At 41.3% G+C, this 21,205-nt stretch overlaps 1 protein-coding gene across 3 annotated transcripts in view; it reads left to right on the top strand.

Moving 5' to 3' along the window:
- Nucleotides 1-3,722: 3,722 nt before the first annotated feature.
- LOC146364480 (uncharacterized) overlaps nucleotides 3,723-21,205 on the top strand; it is a 40,883-nt gene continuing 23,400 nt past the window's right edge. The window contains exons 1-2 of one of the 3 annotated variants that reach the window (XM_084916779.1): nucleotides 3,724-4,111; nucleotides 20,047-20,162. The gene's annotated coding sequence lies outside the window, so the exon portion shown is untranslated. Of the gene's footprint in view, nucleotides 4,112-20,046; nucleotides 20,163-21,205 lie in introns of all 3 variants that reach the window. The other 2 variants (XM_084916780.1, XM_084916778.1) reach the window with 2 other exon arrangements.

Genomic DNA, 21,205 nt, shown 5'->3' with positions numbered 1-21,205 from the left:
TTAGAATTTCGTATTATTTGTGAATTAATGACGCTAGAGAAACTCGTAGAGCGTCAGGACGGATACCAGGTTACACTGCTGCTTTCTGTGAGGTTGCAGTTGATGGAGAACTGGCTCCATCTCGTGGCTGTATGTCGACACACACCCTGGCAAGTTTCAACAAAGACCTACATCACACAAAACATAATTTTCTACTATTTGCGTCAAGGCGTCTCTTTTCATATTTAATAAACCATCGTACTGGTTTATTAAACCATCGTTCAGTTTAAAGATGTTTTTAATTCCGTGATGTAATTAGCTTAGTTTATTTACGCACAACTTCGAGTCTGTTTTCACTTTACGTGCATCTTTTGCCCCCCGTTCTCCAAAGCCCTCTTGCCCTGCTTCCCCAGACCTTTTGTGTGAATCTCCACTTGCCTTTTAGGCAACCAGTGGTCGGTATAATTTAAAAGAGAGAGGATCTTAGCAGCAGTCTCTCAGTCTACCTCTCCCTCTGCAGGAGCGCACGAAGGCAGGTCCCACCTCTCCCTTCACTAGCTTCTTAAATCTTTTACGTGTCTGCAGGCTCTGAGTGAGGGAACACTTCACATCTCATTTCATCACACACTCCCGCGCTCTTTCCCTTTAAAGTACTGTTCCTCTCCTCTCTCCTCCTCCGTGCGCCGCCCTGCCCTCTTGCGTCCAGCCGGCCCAGGAGGAGCTCCTCCCTCCCATCGCCAAAAATAACCTCAGGGTATTTGAGGAAGCCGACGAGGAGGCACGAATCAGGCATGGAAAAAAGAAAAAGAAAAGAAAAACTGAAAAGCTGAAACCCGAGTAAACGTTCTGGCAATCCACCTGCCCCTGTTTCCCAATTGAGTGATGACTTACAGTTTACGTATGCTCCGGTACTTTTATTTCAGAGAGATAAGCAATGGCGCATCGTGTTACATAATCTCAGCAGGTGAGCATTCACTACATGTTATACAGCTGGACTATGAATTACTTTTTATTGAAAATTTGTGACGATGGCAATAAATAATTAAAATCAAGTCACTAAAATATGAAAATATTTTTTGCCAATGTATTCTTCCAGGCGTAAGACTGTCAGCCTTATATTTTTTCCCCAAATCACACCACCTTCATCAGCTGTCATGGTGTGCTCGCTTATGTACTCAAGATCCACCTGGTTCCTGTAAACTAACAGCTAGAAGTTATTTAAAGACAATCAAATAAATTATAATAGAAGAATGACAGTAATTGCAGTTAATGCTCAAAAGGTTATGGGGACCTGAGTTAGTTATAGCCAGGAAATACTGTTCAAGCTTAACATTCAAGTGATGCTGTTTTGTTTTGGGGTTTTTTGTTTTTATGGGGGGAGGGGTGGTTACTTTCACATTTTTATGCCAAATTCTAAATAGTATATTCTAAATAGTATTTATCTTGTCATATTTCATTGAATAAAGGTGTTTTCTTGGTTCCGTGTGAGTGATTGCTCTGTTTGCCTGTAGCAGATGGCATGTTTCACTGTTACACATCAAGCCTGTAAGTGCAAGACATACGCGAAGCTTATTTATTCCTAGGCCGCATTTCTCATGAGAACACGGCTTCTGAACGTGTGCCATAAATCTGTGCTTGCGTGTATTTGGGTTGCTGGTTGGGTGGGAGAGAGTAAGACAGAGAGGCAAGCACGAGGCTGAAATAAGGTCACTGTTAAAGTTCTGTTGGAAGCCTTGATGGAGGTTCTCCTTGTGTTCTCATTTTGCCTGACACCTCCTATCTTCACAGTCTGCATAATGTGTGTGTGTGTGTGAGTGGGTGGGTGGGTGTGTATCCAGAGTACTTCTTTCATGACAAGTGTGGCCCTCCGGGGCTGCTGTTCTCCATGAAGACACTAATGTGAAGTGACAGGAGAGCCAGTGGTGCACTGCTCTGAGGGGACCTGCATTGTGGAGGAGACCCAAGAGTCTGGCCCACAGTGGACAACAATAGGAAACGATCTCAAAAGGACAAGGCCTGTCTGTCTTTGAAAAAGCGTCTTAGCCTGTCGCTTTTACTTCTCTTTCTCTCCCTCTTTTTTTCCTCACTGATTCTCTTCTCACACGTTTTTGGCGCTCAAACACACCAGTGAGGATTTTGTCCTGCAGCACTCAACAGAAGTCTCTTTCACTTTTATCAAAGGGCCAATTCATCATTTCTGAGACATGAGAGCAAAAGAAATTGAATCCATATACTTACAGCAGCCTGAAAGACTTGATTTCCCCCAAATTATTGTTCTTGCAACAGTAGTTTGCTCACACCAAAGGTTCGCAAATGATGTCATTATTCAGGCAGAAATGAGTATGTCAGCTAGGGGGGGTTAACAAAAACAACACCGGATATTTTTGCAGTGGTGCAACTGAAATACATTACAACCTAACTTTAAATCAAACGCGAAATGAGCTGCTCCCTTCAGCTCTGTGGGAGATTTGTCAACACGAACAGGCTTACACAGCTTCAAATTACAGCCACCGCCGGCTTTCCAACACGCATATGAATGTTTTCTTTATTTAGGCTATGCTCATAAAAGTTTAACGTTATACAGTGCATGTGACGATGGGGGCGCAGTCCCATCTGATTTTCTTTCCTTTTCTTTGTTTGCTATTAAAAAAAGTTCAGAACTCGATAAACAAGGAATACAGAGGCTACTATAAGGAACATGTCAATAACTGACAATACTTCGGAAAGGAAATATTTCTCCTCAGGATAATTTTTTGAGAAGTAGGTGTTACTCTAACTGCGGTCGCTTGGAGGCACTCTCTGTGAGGTCAGTCTTAATTGAATGGGTGCCTTCACAGGTGCGTCAATAGAGATTGAAGCCGGAAAAGAGGTGAAGAGGAACCCCTTCAAAATAAAAGTAATATATTTCGTGCTGGTTAGACTTCAGGGGAAATCACAGTTTTCCTAACCAGAGAAGAAATCAGCTTGAGTTTATACTAAATCAACAGCAGATACTGCTAGAGAGAGATATCAGCCCCACAATCGATTCAGACCAATTTAAGACAAGAAAAGATGAAGAAGGAACTAAAAAGACATAAAGAGAAAAACATACAAAATCCCCAGATGACCATGTCAAATCTTGTCCTTAATTTTAAACCTATACAGGCCTCTCTGTTGTGTGGTATTAAAAATAACTGTTCCTTAGTACAGGCTTTAATTCTATGTTAATATTTATTAATGACCTGATATGAGAAAGACAGTGTTTGTGGCATTTTAAAAGGACAACAGCACTAGAGGCATACTTTCCATCACTATTTTCTTTCTTTCTATTTTTTTTTTTTTTTTTGCTTTTTACTATTTTTTTTTTTGCCAGTTCAAACGTGGGATTCATGTTTTTGGTATTCGCTGTTGCAAACTTAACACGTAGCTGGGAATGGATATAAATAATATTTTATATGCAAATAAAAGCATTGTTTACTTTGCTTTTTATTTGAATTAATATGTCGGATATTAGCTTTGATCAATGTTCATAAATGTCAACTATACTTTATTCTTTTAAATATTCGAAATAAACCTGTCTAATTTTATTTATTTATTTATTTTGCAAGATGAAATCAAATTTAATCTACTATCTTTTTGGTGATTTCTACTTTACTATTAATGGGATTCTTCTTCAGTTTCCTTTCCCCAAAACTTTAGATATAGTGTTTTATTTTGAAGTGCGGTAACAGGAAGTAAGCGTGCCATCGCGTGTGTTTGACGCTATTTTCAGTCACATGGTGCTGCCCAACCGAGGGCTGCTGATGGAGCCAGATGAAAAAGACAGGAGGCGAACCCCTCCGGTTGCGCGTCAGCATCCCCTCAAATAGGAATCCGCTTCTGTCACTTCTGCCCTGCACACCGAGAGACGGACGAGAGCAACCCCGAAACAACACCTGAAGGAGAATTTTATTTGGCATGCAACGGCTTTGATTTTCTTCGTTGTATTTTTTTTTCTTTTGTAATGCCAAAGAAGAAGAGTAAAGGGAGGCTGTGAGGAGGCTGGAGCCTTGCAAAGAATGATAGTGAGGATCAAGGCGCCCTGTCCCAGGAGAACTCATCTGAAAAGCTGGCCGTGAGAGACCGGGATGCTCCTCTAAGGCACTGGGGACGAGTGAGTACGACGCATCTGGTCTCTTCATTTTTGCTTCCACTTCGGCGACATCTGGGCAATTTGGATAGTGTCCCTCCTTACCTCTGATTTATGCCGTAGCCACTACTCGATCCCACCTGTCTGATCAATGATTCACGGGCGTCTTTGTAAAGCGCGCATAACCGCGTCTTCACCGACGTGTGAAAGTTGCCCCTCATTTGGAAATGGTGCACTTTCAGCGGCAACTTAATGCACGCAGGCGTCAGGGGTTTGATGTCGTGCGGGTGATTGGGAGGTCGATCGTGCCCCTTTAAAGTTTTGATTAGCGGGGACGTGTTGCACACTGCGGCCACAGCGTCGGTGTTAGGCTAATTAATAAAGCCTTTGTGAGGGGCTCTCCTATCAAAGGCACTTATCATTAATCCACTGATGGCCCAGAGGGCGTGGGTTGCTGTACGTGATGTTAAGAGAAAGGCACCAGTCCTGCTCACACGCTCGGGCTGATTAATTATGGACTCAGAACTGATGAACTCGCTGACTATTAAGTGCCGAGGAGATGCAGGCTTGTCAAAAAGAACCAGTGGCTTTTCAGATCAGCTTAAAGTTGGATTGTCACAATTCAGTCGTGGCATTTGGGCTCTTTTTTTCTTCTTCTTTTTACTCAAAATACAGGTTCGGGCCGTTAAGACACGTGGTGTGTTAAATATAAGCTCGCCAGTTAGAAATGACATCATTTCATAACATCTGATTCACTCAGTAACCTGAAATAAGAGTGAAATCCTTGCTGTGCTGCTAAATGTGTGGGTGTGAGCAGAACTTCTGCAGCAGGCTCAGTGCATGTAGATGAATGAATCGCACTTAACTATGCAATAAGGGTTCCCATCTCCTCTCTGTGTGTGTGTGTGTGTGTGTGTGTGTGTGTGTGTATTTCACCTCATTACACCCATTGTGTTGACTTAAGCAGGAGGGTCACCCCTGAGGCTCGTTCTCCTGCCTTATTGAAGAGTGATGCCCTGAATTTCACCATGCTCGCCCTGATTACAGACTAGGGAGAGGCTTTTCAGCTTACGTGTTAAATTCACGGCCTGTTATTTCGACTGAAGCATCATGCATGAGTGTGACATATATTTCCTGCCGCAGATATGCCAGTGCATTACACAATCACCACAATGAAGAAGTACCCCCCTCAAAACAAGTGCTTTGTTTTTGAGAGGTGCTTAACTCTTGCACGTAATAGATTTCCAATTTGCTACGGAGCTCCGGCTTTGGTCCGAGTCTTCAGCAATTATATTTTGCAGCCTGCCCACGCATGCTTTGTACAGGAGCCCCACTATTCTTGGTTGTTCTACAAACTGACCAAAAAAAAACCCTCTCTCCCTTACAGCCCGTGTGCTGCATTTCTCCTGAGGCATTTTCAATATTCTCCCTGTGTATGTATTAAACATCAAGCTTGTCGAACTGCGAGCGCGGGGCCGAGCACTTTAAGGCAGAGTCAGCCTTCTGTTGAGGGTGACAGAACAGTCAGATGGCCCCCACAGGGCAGAGAACAATTCCTGCTGCTGATGCACCCAAGGCGACAGGACTGGAGCGCTCTTTCCTCCTCCCTTTTCTTTCATCCAACCTACATCCCATCATCCCTTCCCACCTTCATCTCAGAGAAATGGAAAAAAAAAATGAAAAGGGGGGGAAAAAAAGAGTCTCACTGGTTCTCTTGCACACCTGCACCACGGCGTCTCTTCTCTTTCCGTTTTCCTTGCGCTTCGACATATGAAACATTTACACCCTCCTTTATAAACACACATGCAGACATGTGCCTCAGGACTAATATTTATGAGTGGCTGCTTAGGTCGTAAATCAGACCTGTTCTCACACACAGCACAGCTATACTTCACATGTAATACCTACAATCATGTTTTTTTAGCATTTTGTCATAATTACATACCCTGCTATTCTCTACAACACACACATTTATTGATTTATTTGCAGTCAAATGCATTTGTTCTCTTATAAAGTCTCATTTTTATGAGTGTTAAACTGTGTTTGAGTAGAATTTATGTCATAAAGATGATTATGTAAAGGACTGTATTATATTCAGAGGTGTTTAAAAAAGTACAAACACTTCTCACTATCAAGCACCGCATCTTTATCAGCGATCTGTCAACAGCCTCTCAGTACTACAAACTTAAAATGTTATAGAAGAATTGAACTGCAGCACTTTGTCATATACATGCAGTCAGTGTGTCATAAAGGTAGTATTAGTCACTTACACGTATACATTTGCTCATAAAGTCAGGCTGTTTTGTCACACTGTGAGATCAGTCTGATTTGTTGCACAAGCATGACCTTAAACTCACTAAACGCTCACGTAACTGCTAGCCAGCTGGGTAAATTAGCATGCTTAGAAAAGAGATACTGCAAGGCTGTACTGGAAGAGAAAAATCATCTTTGTATAAAATGTTGCTATTCTTGGTGAACAACTTGAACTTAGTGAATTTTTAAGTTCTTCTGCGGTTGGTTTGAAATCTTCTCTGAAACGTAAAGATAGCCGGAAGACACGATTTCTTTCCAAAAAGGCTGCGAGCCAATCAGAAACTGAGAATCTCAACAGCTTCTCTGTTCAGAGAAACTACCCCCTGTTTCAAATAAATGCTCTGCACACTGACACAGATGTAAAGTGCCTATTCACTGTCATTTTTTTTCTTCTGGTACAATCGTACTGACTCATAATATTCATGCAAACAATTATACAACAGTTATAGTCTTTCATTTATAATCTTCCCCACACACTGATGTGTGCCTACATGCTAGCTTTTAGCAGATATCCTTCTGATCCCACTCACAGTATCATGCTCTCTTTTAAAAAGATTTTTTTTAAATCATGCAAACTACCATTTAGTTATGCATACATGATAAAAAGAGGGATATGTTGCCACGACTTTAAGTAAGAATGATAATGTTTAGAAGAAAAGCCACACAAATCTTCCTTTTTTAAAATATGTTTGAACCAAGTGCAATTTTCGTGTCCAATTTCAACTTCTCTCTTTTGTGGTTTGTTTGTTTTTTCTCTAAGTGTGATTTTCCAATGCTAACTTTTGTCAGTTTTGATTTTCTTTAAAAGAACTACAACTGACAGCATACAGAATCAAAAATCAACTTTTCATTTTTGTGCACTTTTTGTCATAAGAAACAAAGGTGAAGGTGATTTAAGTGTCTCATTAGGTTAGTTGTTAGGTGGTGTTCCTCTGCAATTTAAGTGAAGTTTGTGCCCTCCTCACTCACAGTGAAGAACTTGCTAACAGCCACACCATGGCGACATGTTGGTGTATGGCTGTGAGTGTGCCGGTGACCGTTGCGTGCATGTTGCACATCCATGAAATGGGTTGACTCATAATCTGACAAATGTGAGACTGACGCTAAGAACGCTGATTACACTGATCCCAAATCCAACAACTGCTAACTTGATTAGCTAACTAATGTTAGCTCTATGTCAACTCTGTTCTTCAAACTGCAGCAATACTGACTCATCCAGATTCAAAATACATTGCACGCTCTGAAGTGATTCGTGAAACCAACACTTTGCAGTTGCAAACTGTGCTTGTAGCAATGGAACAACACAACTGACTTTACAAAGCAGATTACTTTTTGGGTTACATGTTGCCGCTACAGAGTTTTCCCATCAGGATTCTTTATTATTATTTATTTTCCTTTTTTGTCTTTCCGTTATAATCTCTCTGGCAGAGACCCTCGGCAGCACGTAGTTGTTGAGAGCTTTGAAAATGTAAGCCATTGTCAGTGGCTTTTGGTTTGCTTGTTAAACGTGATGGTAACTTTACAGATCACAGCGTTAATGGTCCATGAATCCTCAAAGTCTGCATGTGCATACACATGCAAGCATGTCAGCTGTGTGCCTAATAGCTCAGGGATCGAGGGGCTGTAGATTGGCCAGTCAGCCAGACAGATGTGCCCTAGCCTTGACTTGTAGTGCAGGGCTTCAAACTGGCCTGCCACCCAGCATTAGTGCCACGGATCTGTTACCAAAGGGCACCAAAAGTTACTCTCAGCATAAAATGCTCTAAATTATTAATTCTGTTGTATAAGGCAATAAATGGCATTGCAGTGGCCATTCAAGGATAACATATTCAATAGATACATATAATGTGCATTCCAACAAATTTATATCAGATAAAATTACCATACCACAGATCAATACAGTGACTGCACAGCACTTCTCTTACTATTCGCTTAGCCTAATTAAAAAAACAAAACAAAAACAGGTTCGTTAGGCCTTCATCATTTTCACCATATTTTCCATGAAAAAAGCCTCGGAAGTGGTTACCACGGCTCATCCCCTGAGTCATCACTTGACGCAATTAACTAACAATTATGCAGGATCCTCCTGACTAATTGTCGAGTGCATGGAATGTTTAGTGTCCATTGTCTCGCTGTGCACTAAATATATTTCAGGCTTAGCGTGGCAAAAGCTTGCCATTAGAGTCTGAGCACGGTAATTCATACAGTAAGTATTGATTCATGTCTCAGCGGCACTACAGCATAATGTCCCTGAAAACAAACGCGAACAATAAATAAAGTAAAGAAAAGGCAGTGATTTACATAGTTATGCTTTTAACTCCCCATTATGTCTATTTGTAATGCACTTATAATCCAAACGACATAAAATAATTTACTTAGAACATTTTAGCTTTACTATTACATGTAAGTAATGTACTACAGCCTCTTCTGCTGAACGTGACCTGAGAGAAGTTATTCTCCTCTTTTGAACCTTGAATCAGAATCAGAAGACTTTATTTATCCCCAAGGGGCAATTAACAAACAACAGAGCAGCATAACGTTGAAGATAAGCACAATAAGAACAGGCAATAAGAGTGAAATAATGAATATACAGTATATACAGTTTTAAAATTAAAGTGACTGAAAGGTGAATAAATAACTGTAAGTGACTAAAAGTGAATAAAGTGTCGGGAGTATAAGAAGAGTATAGTTTATGTTTATGGGTGTGGGAAATGGTCTTATCGGCTGGAGTTAAAAAGCAGAGTGGCTTTGGGGACAAAGGTGGCTCTCCTCCTCTCAGTCTTGCAGGAAATGCAGCGGAGGCGTCGCCCAGAGGGGAGCCATTGAAATGCAGGGTGAAGAATGAGAGAGGGGTCGTAGATGATTTTGGCTGCCTGTCTAAGGGCCTGTTGGCTGAAAACCTGTGCCAGAGTTCTGACAGGCAGGCCAAGGATTTTAGAGCACACTGATGGAGTGTGCTGCAGTCTGTTCCTGTTCTGAAGGCTGAGGGAGTGGAACCAGCAGGTGACGGAGAAGGTCATGATGCTTTCTAGGAAGGCAAAGTAAAAAGTCATCATGATGGGTGTGCTGACTCCAAAGGAGTTGAGTTTCCTAAGGAGGTATAGCCGTTGGTGGCACCTCCTGAGAATCTCGTCTGTGTTGGCAGAGAATTTCAGGAGGTTGTCAAATATGGTTCCCAAGTATTTGTACTCCTCAACTACCTCCACTGGTTTCCCGTGGATGGTGGTGGTGACTGAAGCGGCCAGATCCCTCTGCCTACTGGAGAAGGTCACCACCATCTCTTTGTTTTGCTCACGTTCAGTTCAAGTTTGGAGCTGTCACACCACTCTACAAACTCCTGAAGAGCAGGCCCGTGGTGTTGTGAGGGGCCTGACAGCAGTGACAGGAGAACTGTGTCGTCAGCATATTTAACCAGGTGACAGTTGGGCTGTGTGGATCTGCAGTCATCAGTGTAGAGGATGAAGAGCAGGGGGGAGAGCACACAGCCCTGGGGGGAGCCAGCTTTTGGGCTTTATTTTATTCAGCATTACTTCTTGAAGTAAGCAACCTCATCCAGTAATTTGATGAAAAGCTGAAGAAAATGAACCTACTGTAATAAAATGCTGCAGTTTTGCACGTCAGTTTATTTAGGCAGAGGAAACTGTAGTAGACACATGAATCTTCTCGCATTAAACTTCCTATTAGCCGGTTTTAGAAAGTCTGAAACCCTTTAAGTCTCAACTGCAGGCATAGTTGTCAAATGATGCTTTGAGGAAATATTCCTTCCACCTTTAACTCATACTCAGCATTGCCACTGCATGTGATCCATTATTTCTTTGGTAGGGTTGCATGAAGGCAAACAAAATGCACGTGTGTGTTGGTTTTTTCCCCGTTGTGGGAACCACAAGTTAACTCATAACCTAGCTCATGTTTCAATACAAACACAATAAATCACCCACAATAACGATAATATGATAATGCAACCGTACAATTCTTTGATACGTGTCACGTAGCAGGACAGTTATTTATAGTAGATCGAATCTATCTGTGGAAATGAGGGAGAATAAAATAACCATAAAAGTAAAAATTGGTAATTTTGTTTGATTTATTGTATTGTGGTGTGAATTTTAATATTGTTTAATTAATTAGCTCTCTGAGTCACTTTGTCCAGCTGTCTGTGAAATGTCCCCTGTGAGTTTCTTCGTCATCTTTCATTCGGTAAGCTCCACCACAAGAACTCATGAAGTAGTAATTCCAGAAAATTAAATTTGGGAATCCACTCAGGACCTCTTAATGGTTTAAAAAAATAGTTATTAAAATATTTGGCACTGGTGTAGACCAGACCACTGTATCACATGGAAAGAAGTGCTATATTGGGTTACATAGTTTGTCCCAATCCTAATCATCACCAAAGTCCTTTCTCTTCAGAGTGCCAGACGTGTGTAGGTGCCATTTTTGCCCTACTTTGTACTTGAGTCATGAGTGACTGAGCCTTTTTTTTCTTTAGAAAAAGGGGGGAAAAAATGAATGCACCGTAAACCAGTTGCTCAGTTTGCACAATGTGAATCCACAGAATTCATAACTCTGTGATGCATTACAGGTGCAACTTGAGAAGGTGGATTTTTTTCTAGATGATTAGTCAGATCGCTAAATGAGTCTTTGAAACTTCTAAAATTACCTAAGTAGAGGTGATTTCTGATAAACTCTGTCTGTATTTTCAGACTTTTTTTTTCTTTTCTTTCTTATAATTTAGAAAATGTGGTGTGTCTAAGCATGTCCAGGGGTTGCAGAAAAATCTCTTCAGTTGTTGTGGCCAAAATTTTGAGTAACCATAGAATGTCAGTAAACAAATAAAAATAAAATAAATAGCTGCATGTGATGTCTTGCACAAATGTCCCCTTTTTGTGCGTGAACCGATTTACCATTTGCGACATTTGTGTAGTCACAAAGTGCGAAGTGTGCAAAGTTCCTATTTTTAAATAAAAAGTGAATCTTTTTAGTTTCATTTGCCTAAGGAAATTTGACTCGGCTTGACCTTTTCCAGCACTCCCGACAGCGTTCTGCTGTCTGCAGTGTTGCTCCTCTGAATGTTCAGGGCCACACTGAAAAAGCCTTACAGCTACAGTACAACAAGTACCCTGTTTCCATGCTGATAAAAGAGGGAGGAGAGTTTTTCATTCTTAAAGTTAGAGTTTCTGACTTCTTGTGGGTGGAGAAGTGTTTATACTGTAAGTTTAATCTGCACAAACAGAGCATATCTTCTTGATCTCATTAGCGAGGATGGGATACTCTTCTTTAGCATGCCTCTTGTTTTGTACTGCTGTAAATAACAAAAGAAATACTCCCTACTCTTGGTTCAAGAAAAGAGTGTTACATATGCATTTTCCATGATCAGATTTAGGCTGAGCTAAAGCCATCGTCTATATAGTTACAGATGTGTTGCATCAGGTGTTTTACTTAAGCTTAATACTGGCATCTGTGCGAGAGACCTCTAGATTGGCTTTGGCTGCAAATAAATCACATTTGCTACCACCATCTAGCAAACATACATGGAGTTAGTTATTGGAGACATTTTTAAGTGTTTATTGATTGCAATGAATATCTGTTTGTGAGTGGACGTCAGCAAAAAAATGTACAAGAGGAAACGAGCTAAAAGTTCTTTATTGTCTTTTGAGTGTAGCTATATCTTCCCATTGAATGCATTCGATTTGATGCTATTATACCAGCCATCTGTCTCTGTACTTCCACTTATGTCGTATGCATGTATGTTATATGTTTGTTCTCACTGGCGACTCACACTCATGCGTTAATTTGAATGTGAGGTGTTCTTCCGCCGTAAGTCTCTTTCTGTTAGAGACGCAGACAGTGGGAACACAGTGTGCACTGGTGGGCAAGTTCACCTTTGCAACAGTAGCTGTTTATTGATTCCTCTGACAGTCACACAGGTGTTAGCGATGGAAGATCAGCCTCTGCACTCAGAGAACACGGTGACAGTGGGGCATTCATGCTGACTTCCCTGTTTATTTATTCATTAACAGGCGGTTTGCTCCTCAGCTCCGCCTCAGAGGACTATTTTCACCCGTTTCACCTCCTGAGGTTTTAGATAGCGGCACATCGGGTACCACATCTGTCACACATTCACACGCATGCACAGTAGCGTCAGCTTCACCCTGTACTTACCATGAATGAGTGAGCCTGTGGGGGACAGTGAAAGCCGGAGGAAGAATGAAGGGTGGAGTCGAGGGCTCCGGGGACCATGGCAAGACAGATCCTTTATTGATTGGTTTAGTAAGAGAATCCTCAGGCTTTTAGTGGGGCTGCTTAATAAGAGTGGCTTGTGGAAAGAGAGATCACATCATCTGAACTCCACTCCAGAGGCTGCCTCTGGCTTTAAAGAATAGTTCACAGCAAAATCAAAACATAAACAAGAGGGGGGCTAATCCGTTTAAATAATGGTTTTCGGCACTCCACAACTTTCAGGATTCAGAGGTATCTCGTTACACAAGAGCTCACGTCAGAGTCGTTTACTTGCACTTTCTCCCTGAGGTCAGTTCAGGTTTTCAAACATGCAATATAATGGCCCAAAAAAACTTTTGACACATGGCCAGATGAGTACCCTGTCACAAGCGCGTCCATACATCCGATTCAAAACCTAAAAGGTAGAATTTATGTATCTACCTATCACATAGTACATAGCAGGATCACACAAAACGAAACTTGAGATCTTGCGTTGGGTTTGTGCGCCTGTCACAGCGGGGATGGTGTGGTTTTTTGTGCACTGACGTCTCTTTTTCTTTTTTCCTTTTTTGCTGCACGCTCCCCTATCTGCCTATCTTGGTGTTAAGTCAAGTGCCTGGCTTCAGAGAAACTCTGAGCTATTTAAGGAGGCAGCACATTGTGCTAAGCGAGGAAGTAAAGTGACACAACTGGGGTTGAGATTTCTTGGTGTCTGAAAACCTTGAAAATATCTTTATTTAGTACTCTGCTCCCCCGACACCTTGCAGATTGCACCTAGCTACCATCAGATAATGAGTAGCTATGGAAGCAAGCAGCACATCAAAGCCTGAAGATAAACAACGCATTACTGACAATAGTTCTTTTACATTTTATTGCAAAATGACATTTCTAATCAGAAAGCCTCTTATTGCTATCTTTAGATCATTTTAATTTTTGAGCAAGTGCTAACAAAAAAAATAGTAATCATCATTTTGACAATTCAATTTATAGATAATTTAATGTCAGGACTGATACAGACTAATGTGACTCCAGTGAATGTAGAACATGTAATACAGTGCGTATATTATTGAAAGAAGGGCTGGGACTATTTTGGGCTGTTTTTGATGATTTAATTTTATTATTTATGTATTCACCTCCACATGAAAGAGCGCTTAGGTCCCATGCGGTTTGTCTTTTTCTCGCTCACGCACACTTTTTCATGCAAACACATGCACAAATCCATATTTATTTAGTTATTTGCTACCATTTTTGCAACTACCATCACCATTTTTTATAGATATATATCTATATATATATATATATATATATAAATATATGTGTGTGTGTGTGTATATATATACACATATCCACATACGTCTGCCCTTTTGCAACTAAGCTGGTGCAGTTCGTTTCAGTGTAAAGAGACACATTTGTGTGCGGATACAGTCTGGTGGGGTTTTTTTTCATGTGCTTGGACTTGTTTAATTAAAGCACCTGCTGTTTGTCCCCTTCATTCACCCATTTGATCGATAGCAGGCTGGCTCTGTCAGTGTGGTAGCTGTAATGGAATCTTTGCTAACCCAATTAGCAGTGCCCCTGCACTATATTAACCCTATTTACATTGGTACACACACATCTCCCTGACATGAAGCATGCAAGGCCATGCAGCTGGTCAGACATTCAGCGAAATGAAGTCAAGTGCATAGAACATTTCATATAACAGGTTTAGACCTAATGTCCTTATCACTACTCATACCCTTTGGTTCTTCCATAGCAAGCATTAATGGTTGTAAAATATTAATGGCCTGTAATGTCTGTTCCTTTGTTGTTGTTGTTGTTTTTTTTATTCAAATAAATTAAGCATTGGATAATTCAGGAAATAGGACTTGAATAGGATGTTTGGTACTTTTCCAAAGTCATTTCTGTTCATGAATGTTATCAATACCTATACTGTTTTTTCTATATACTTATTGATACAGAAGCATTGTGATGTCTCCAGTTATGTGTTTTTTTGTTGTTGTTTTGTTTTGTTTTTCTGCTGGCGACCATTAGTAAGTCGATGATTCCACAGCAAAAACGGCTGGCTCATTATGATGATGTTTGTTTATCCTGTGCTTATGTTCAAAATGCGTATTTTTATTGAACTTTTCTCAGCTAATGCTTTTCATCATGCTCAAAAATTCACTGCAAGTGGAGCTATACATATGATGTCAGCCATCATTGTCTCCTACTATTAGACGCTTATATATGCATATTCTGTTTATTTCACTTTTCGTTATTTATTTATCTGCTATTATTTGTGCCAATGAAACAAAGAGTTATTACAACATATATGAAAAAACAACTGTTATGATGTTTTTTAGCTCTCATCGTGCTGTGTTTGAACATTATAAAACATTGCCATTAGGAGGTTTAATACATTATACTGTATATTTATGCTACAGAAGTTCATCTGTTTGGCTCTCATTTCACTTGTTTTTGTACTATGTTTAGTTTAATTAATAATTAAAATGATGAAAATACTCTTGCTGGCCACTTCATTAGGTACACCTGTTCATCCACTTGTTAACCCTAATATCTAATCAGCGGCAGCAACTCAATGCACTTAGGTATGTAGACATGGTCAAGATGACTTGCTGAAGTTTCAGAGCGGAGAAGAAAGATTTAGGTGAATTTATGTGATGGCTGTTGGTACCAGTCTGGCTGGTCTGAGTATTTCAGAAACTGCTGATCTACTGGGATTTTCACGCACAATCATCTCTAGGATTTACAGAGTATGCTCTGAATAAGAGAAAATATCCAGTGAGTGTCAGTTCTCTGGGAGAAAATGCCTTGTTGATGCCAGAGGTCAGAGGACAACAGGCAGACTGTTTCGAGCTGATAGGAAGGCAACAGAAACTATTGGCTTCTCTTCACTGGCTCCCAGACTCTAACTCAAAATCCTTCTGATCACATACAAGGTCTTGAATAGTCAGGCCCCATCTTATCTTAAAGACCTCGTAGTACCACCACATCACCCCAATAGAGCTCTTCGCTCTCAGACTACTGGCTTACTTGTGGTTTCTAGGCTATTTAAAACTAGAGTGGGAGGCAGATGTTTCAGGCCCCTCTTCTGTGGCGCAAGCTTCCGGAGACAGACACCCTCTCTACTTTTAAGTTTAGGCTTAAAACTTTTCTTTTTGATGATGGTTGATACACCACTCTGCATTTATTCATTAGTTATTATTAATCTCTGGCCTGTCATCCTCCCCTCACCCTAACTTGTTGCAGCAGTCCCTGAGCCTGGTTCTACCAGAGGTTTCTTCCTGTTAAAGGGGGTTTTTCCTTCCCACATGTCACTAAAGCACTTGCTCATAGGGGGCATCTAACTGTTGGGGTTTTCTCTGTTTTCTGTGTATTATTGTAGGCAACAGCACCTTGTGGAAACAGTTTTTGTGATTTGGCGCTATATAAATTAAATGGAACTGAACTGAATAACCATTCATTACAGCCAAGGGATGTAAAATGTTAGTGTATCTCTAAATACACATTGTGTTAAACATTGTTAATAACCATTTCACTTCTTTTATGACTATAGTGTGCCCATCTTCTGATTGTTGGTTGGAAACATGGCAAGAAGTTCACTGTACTCAAATGGCCTCCAGAGTTTGGGGGCAAAAGGGGGTCCAACCTAGTACTAGTGTTTGATGACTATATTTACTAAGTGCATTCAACTAAGTGCTGTAGTTGAATGGGAGCCTCTAAAGTGTGTACCCTATCATTTGCCCTGTGACACCTGGGATAATGAATGTATGGAAAATTAACCAAACTGAAATGACAGTCTTCTCCTTGGTTGGCAGCTCTGTTTGTAAGCCAAAGTGAACAGATATTAGACTCAATAGAAAGGAACTCCAAGCACAGTCAAAATGCTGTTCTTAACATTATTCACACAGGCGACAGTCAGAAGATAATGATATTCTAGCTAACTGGTATGGGTCTCTGCTTCAAACCCCACATATCATTTTAGATGTAGCAGCACGATTTGTGCTGATAAAATTAGTCATCTGTGACTTTTCTTCAGTGTCAGAGGCTGTGAGTAGTGAGCAGGCGTAGTAACTTGGCAGCAGCTGTGCTACAGTGGAGGTGTAAGGTAGGTGGCCTTGGACAAGGAGTGTAAAGAAAGGCAGGATGACTCACCTAGTGAGGAGCATGCAATACTCCATTGACGAGCAACCCACAGAGCTCCCTCTCCTGTCTCTTCTCCATCTGTGGTGTTTCGTAGGACAGTCAGGGAAAGCAGGAGAGTGATGGGAAACATGCATGTAGGTTAACGTTTCAGAATTCACCTGGGGTAATGGTTTTTCCATAAGCTGCCATTGTTGAGGCTGACCTGGCTTTTAAGACTGAATCAAATCAATGGCTTCTCCATCTGAGGCTGGGAGGAGCGAGGGAGCCTGTCTCTGTCTGCACAGCAACGATAACACTGCTCAATAGGCACTAACCACCTTTCAAATGGAAATGTAGTATCCAGTGAAATTAGACACAGTTATCTGGATGGTACTGAGTAGCTACGGGGCTGTGAATGGGAGATGGTAGCGCGACTGTTGAGGGTGTGTCACGCTTTGACTTTGTTGTCCCAGAGCTTAGCTTGTGCAGAACATTCGAGGTTCACGTTTCACATCTTTGAGGTTCGATAAACACACCCAAAAACACGCAAAAAGAAATTGTGTTTCATATCAAAGGCATGTACGATTGGATGCAAGCTTGCAAGTGCAGAGGGTGACTCACCACCCAAAACCATGGGTACAGACAGTATGCTAAGTTACAGTACACACTCATCACAGTGCCAGTTCGTTCTTCCTGTGTCTCCCCCTCTCTTTCTCTCCCTCACTCGCCATGTCTTTGCTTCCCACCTCACTCTATCACTCATTAGCTTGCTTGCAAACACACATGCGCACCCAGACAAATTCAGACTAAGGGGGTGGATTCACAAATTGCTGACATAGAAAGTGAGTGCTGTGATCAGGTTCAGTGCTGGCTCAATCCTGTAAAACCCCCAGGGAAAGGTTTAAAATAAATCACTCATAGATTCTGCCTGCCCTGAAGATTAAAGTGGGGGAAGAGTGTGTTTGTGTCTCTGTGTGATCATTCGAAATAAGACAGTTTGTCTGCATTTGTGTCTCTTTTGTTTCTGTGAATTTACGCCATGTGCATGTAGTCTGCGTCTTCGTGAGAGTTACTGACTGTAAAGGTGATGAAAAGAGCCACTGGGTGGGTGTGCTAAATGGCTGCATGAGAGTGTTGGCATGTGTAACTGCTCCAATTGGCTTGCCGGAGTTGTCCTCGGGGAAATAAGGGCACCGGCACAAGCGAGATAGCCTGCCACTGATACAGAGTTATGTGTCTTTCCCATATTTGCAGGTTTTTCTTGTGCATTAAGACTGATGCCTGGAGATGCAACAAATGTGCAGAATGTGCAGATACAGGATGCAGTTCCTCATTTACATTTTGTATGCGTGCATGTTCATGCATCTCATATCTAGCTAGACCCATAGAAGTTTTATCTATGAGCCTGGAAATGTCTTTGTTTACATGAACAATATGTCTGAGCATATGTAGACGTACTGTCTGTGTCCAAAGGCTACGTGTGTGCAGTGGGTTTAGTCAGGTCTTCCAAGAGGTCCATATGGCGTTAGGGGCAATAAATGGACTCTAGGGGGAACAATCGGCAGCTGTTTGCAGAGTCACACTGAACCATGACCTTAACCCTCCAGTGTGTAAGGGCGTGTGGTTAAGTGGCTCTCTGCTCATTATAAAGTATAGAGTGCTCTGGATTTGAACCCACCCAGACCACCTCATTTGCATATTACACCCTTTCTAACGACACAGCTGAAGATGCTGCACTGTCGTCCACTGTTTTTGTCATCCGGGGTTTTTGTACCAATGTTGCATGACCTATAATTAATCCTATACAGTGTGCATCATCAGACCAAATCCCATTTATAGTTTTACTGTTAGTCAGTGCTGTTATTTAATAGATTATCGATACTGGTCAGTGTGTTAAGTGTTGATCAGCCTAAAGGAAACTAACTGGAAACTTTGTGATGAAATCAGAATCAGAATACTTTATTAATCCCGAAGGAAATGATATGACTTCAAAATGTAAGGCGTCAACTCTGTCAAATATACTGTCAATACAAGGTCAGATACTTTCAGGTAGGAAATGTTTTCTCACTTAATGTGGTTCATTGGTGGAAAAAGAACTAAAGTGCCATGGATCAGTCATCAAATAACTCAATGACATAAAAACATTCAGTCGTGACAAAATCGTTCTTTCCTATTTAAGGATCGGTTGACTTGTACAGCGTGTGTGCACATAACTTGTAGGTTGTGACCTTTCAGAAAGGTCGCTTAAAACGTGACGTGAACACATTGTATGAGATCAATAATTGTATAGGGTCTGCCTGGGTTTCCAGGCTAACTCTATCAGCATAGACGATACCTGGTGCACTGCCAAACATTTCTGGGATTTGCAGTCAGGAATTTCTACTCTGCTGTTGCAGGATTGTGGACATAATTATAGTATTCTGACAGTAACTGTTTAGATAAGATGACGTACCAAACAGAAGTCTCAGACGTTGGTAATGAACAGTTCAGACCGGATACACGTAATGTTACACCCATGCTTGTAATGATTAATTGCATGTTAATATGGAAACATGAGCAGCAGTGCCAACATAACAGAATACAGTGCATATCACAATTATACCAATACCAAACAGTGCAACAACGCAATTAATCGCCCCTTGGCATAGTCATAAGTCATCAGAGAAGCCGTCCTTCGGTTTTCTGCATGATACTGAGGTTTCACTGCGTTGGGCGGAACAGACACCCCCTTTTTAGCTCCAGTTTAGCTTTGGTTCAGCTGAACCTGTGCTTGTTTTGACAGAGCAATCAGGTCTAGTTTGGCATGCAGCTGCGCTTTAAACCCCTCTGGGTTCGAGATTAGCTGGAGCCACTCTAGACCACGGCTAAGCACGTCGGATGCTAAGCGACAGAGTAATTGTCCCATTAAGTTTAAACTGGAAAAGATTAGGTGCACTGTTAATAAAAGGCTGAAATGTTATGCTTTATTTCATGAGTACAGCTGCTGAGCAAGAGTACGTGAGGTGGATAAAAAAAAAAAAGCCCTCTTGTGCTGAAAAGGTTGAGCGCCACGGTAGCTGAGTTTTGCTGGTAATTCAAAAAATCTTTTTTTCTTTGTAACTGTTGATTGAGCTGTAGAGGATTGGAAGGTGCGCGGTTGGCTTAGAGAGAAGATAAGGGAACTAATTCCTTGCCTCTTCTCTTTCTGCTCTTTGATCCTCACCTCCCGCTTCATATCTCTTTGATTGCCATGTTTATGACAGCTCCTTTTCCTTTTCTCCTTTTGCCTCTTTCCTCTCCTGCTGTGTGGTGTGGCATGTCAGCAGTTCATCTTCTGTTGGAGGTCTTCGCACACACGCGCGCACGCTCTGAATCGAGCATAGACAAGCGCGAGTGGAACACACACTCAAAGGAAGACACACCCGCCTCCATCCTAACTGAGGTAAAGTGAGTGCACCAGCATCCGTGATGAATAATTGAGTTATCTGGCTCTGCGCAGAAATAGCAAACTCCCCACATAAGTGTGAAAACATCACTTGCCACCGGAGACCTGGGAACTGGTGCTGCCATGTGGGTCTACACGTGTATGCGTGTGTGTTTCTGACTGTATTAGGTTATGTGGGACCTTTGTCATTTTTTTGTGTTTTAATCTGTGAATATTTTAGAGAGGGAGTCACGGTCTCAACATGCCTTTCATTACATGCGGAGGTGGTGACGTTTGCGTATCTGAGCTACAAAATGAAAACGTATCAAATATTGTGACGTTGAAATGAGAGGATGCCTCCTTCAGCGTGATGCTCCGATCACTCAGGCCTGTGTGATTTGAAGAAGAACTTAAATGTGGAATCTTTTTGAGTCCATCTCCAGTCGTAAGAGCAGCATTTTGATCACACACCCTGCCCATGTAGCTCAAACCTTAAAAATATAATATTTTGCTAGAAAAATATAAAGAGATGCACAAACATAAATGGAAATGGAATATATAACCAAAAAACAGGCTTTGTACACTTCTAACAAGCTTTAAAGTCAAGTAACCACTTTTATTCTTCAATACAGCCTAACTCTCTTTCAAGCTTTCTTGCAATTTCTTCAAGTAGATTTCAGGAATAGTTGTCCAGGTTTCTTGAAGGACATCCGAAACTCTTCTTTGTATTGTCAAAATGATCCCACACTGCTTCAGTAATGTTGATGTCTGGGAGACCGGCACATGAATGATCCACTGGCATGGCTGTTGCTCAGGTGGTGGTGGTTCAGGTGGTTTGATCCTTTGCTGCTCCAGTCTCCATACCGAATATCCTTGGGCAGCATACTAACCCCAAGATGCTCTCTGATGCATCGGAGTGTGAATTTGTGTGAACATTAGATAGAAATACCTTAAACATAGAAAAAAGCACTTGTGTGAATAATGGGTGAGAATGGGCAAATGAGGCCTGTTGTATAATGTATTTTGAGTGATCAGGTAAAGTAGAAAAGCGCTATAAAGGA

The sequence above is a fragment of the Perissodus microlepis genome, chromosome 20 (assembly GCF_051167445.1).
Source record: "Perissodus microlepis isolate ML-2025 ecotype Zambia chromosome 20, ASM5116744v1, whole genome shotgun sequence".
Lineage (NCBI taxonomy): Eukaryota > Metazoa > Chordata > Actinopteri > Cichliformes > Cichlidae > Perissodus > Perissodus microlepis.
This window is presented reverse-complemented; position numbering and strand designations above follow the sequence as displayed.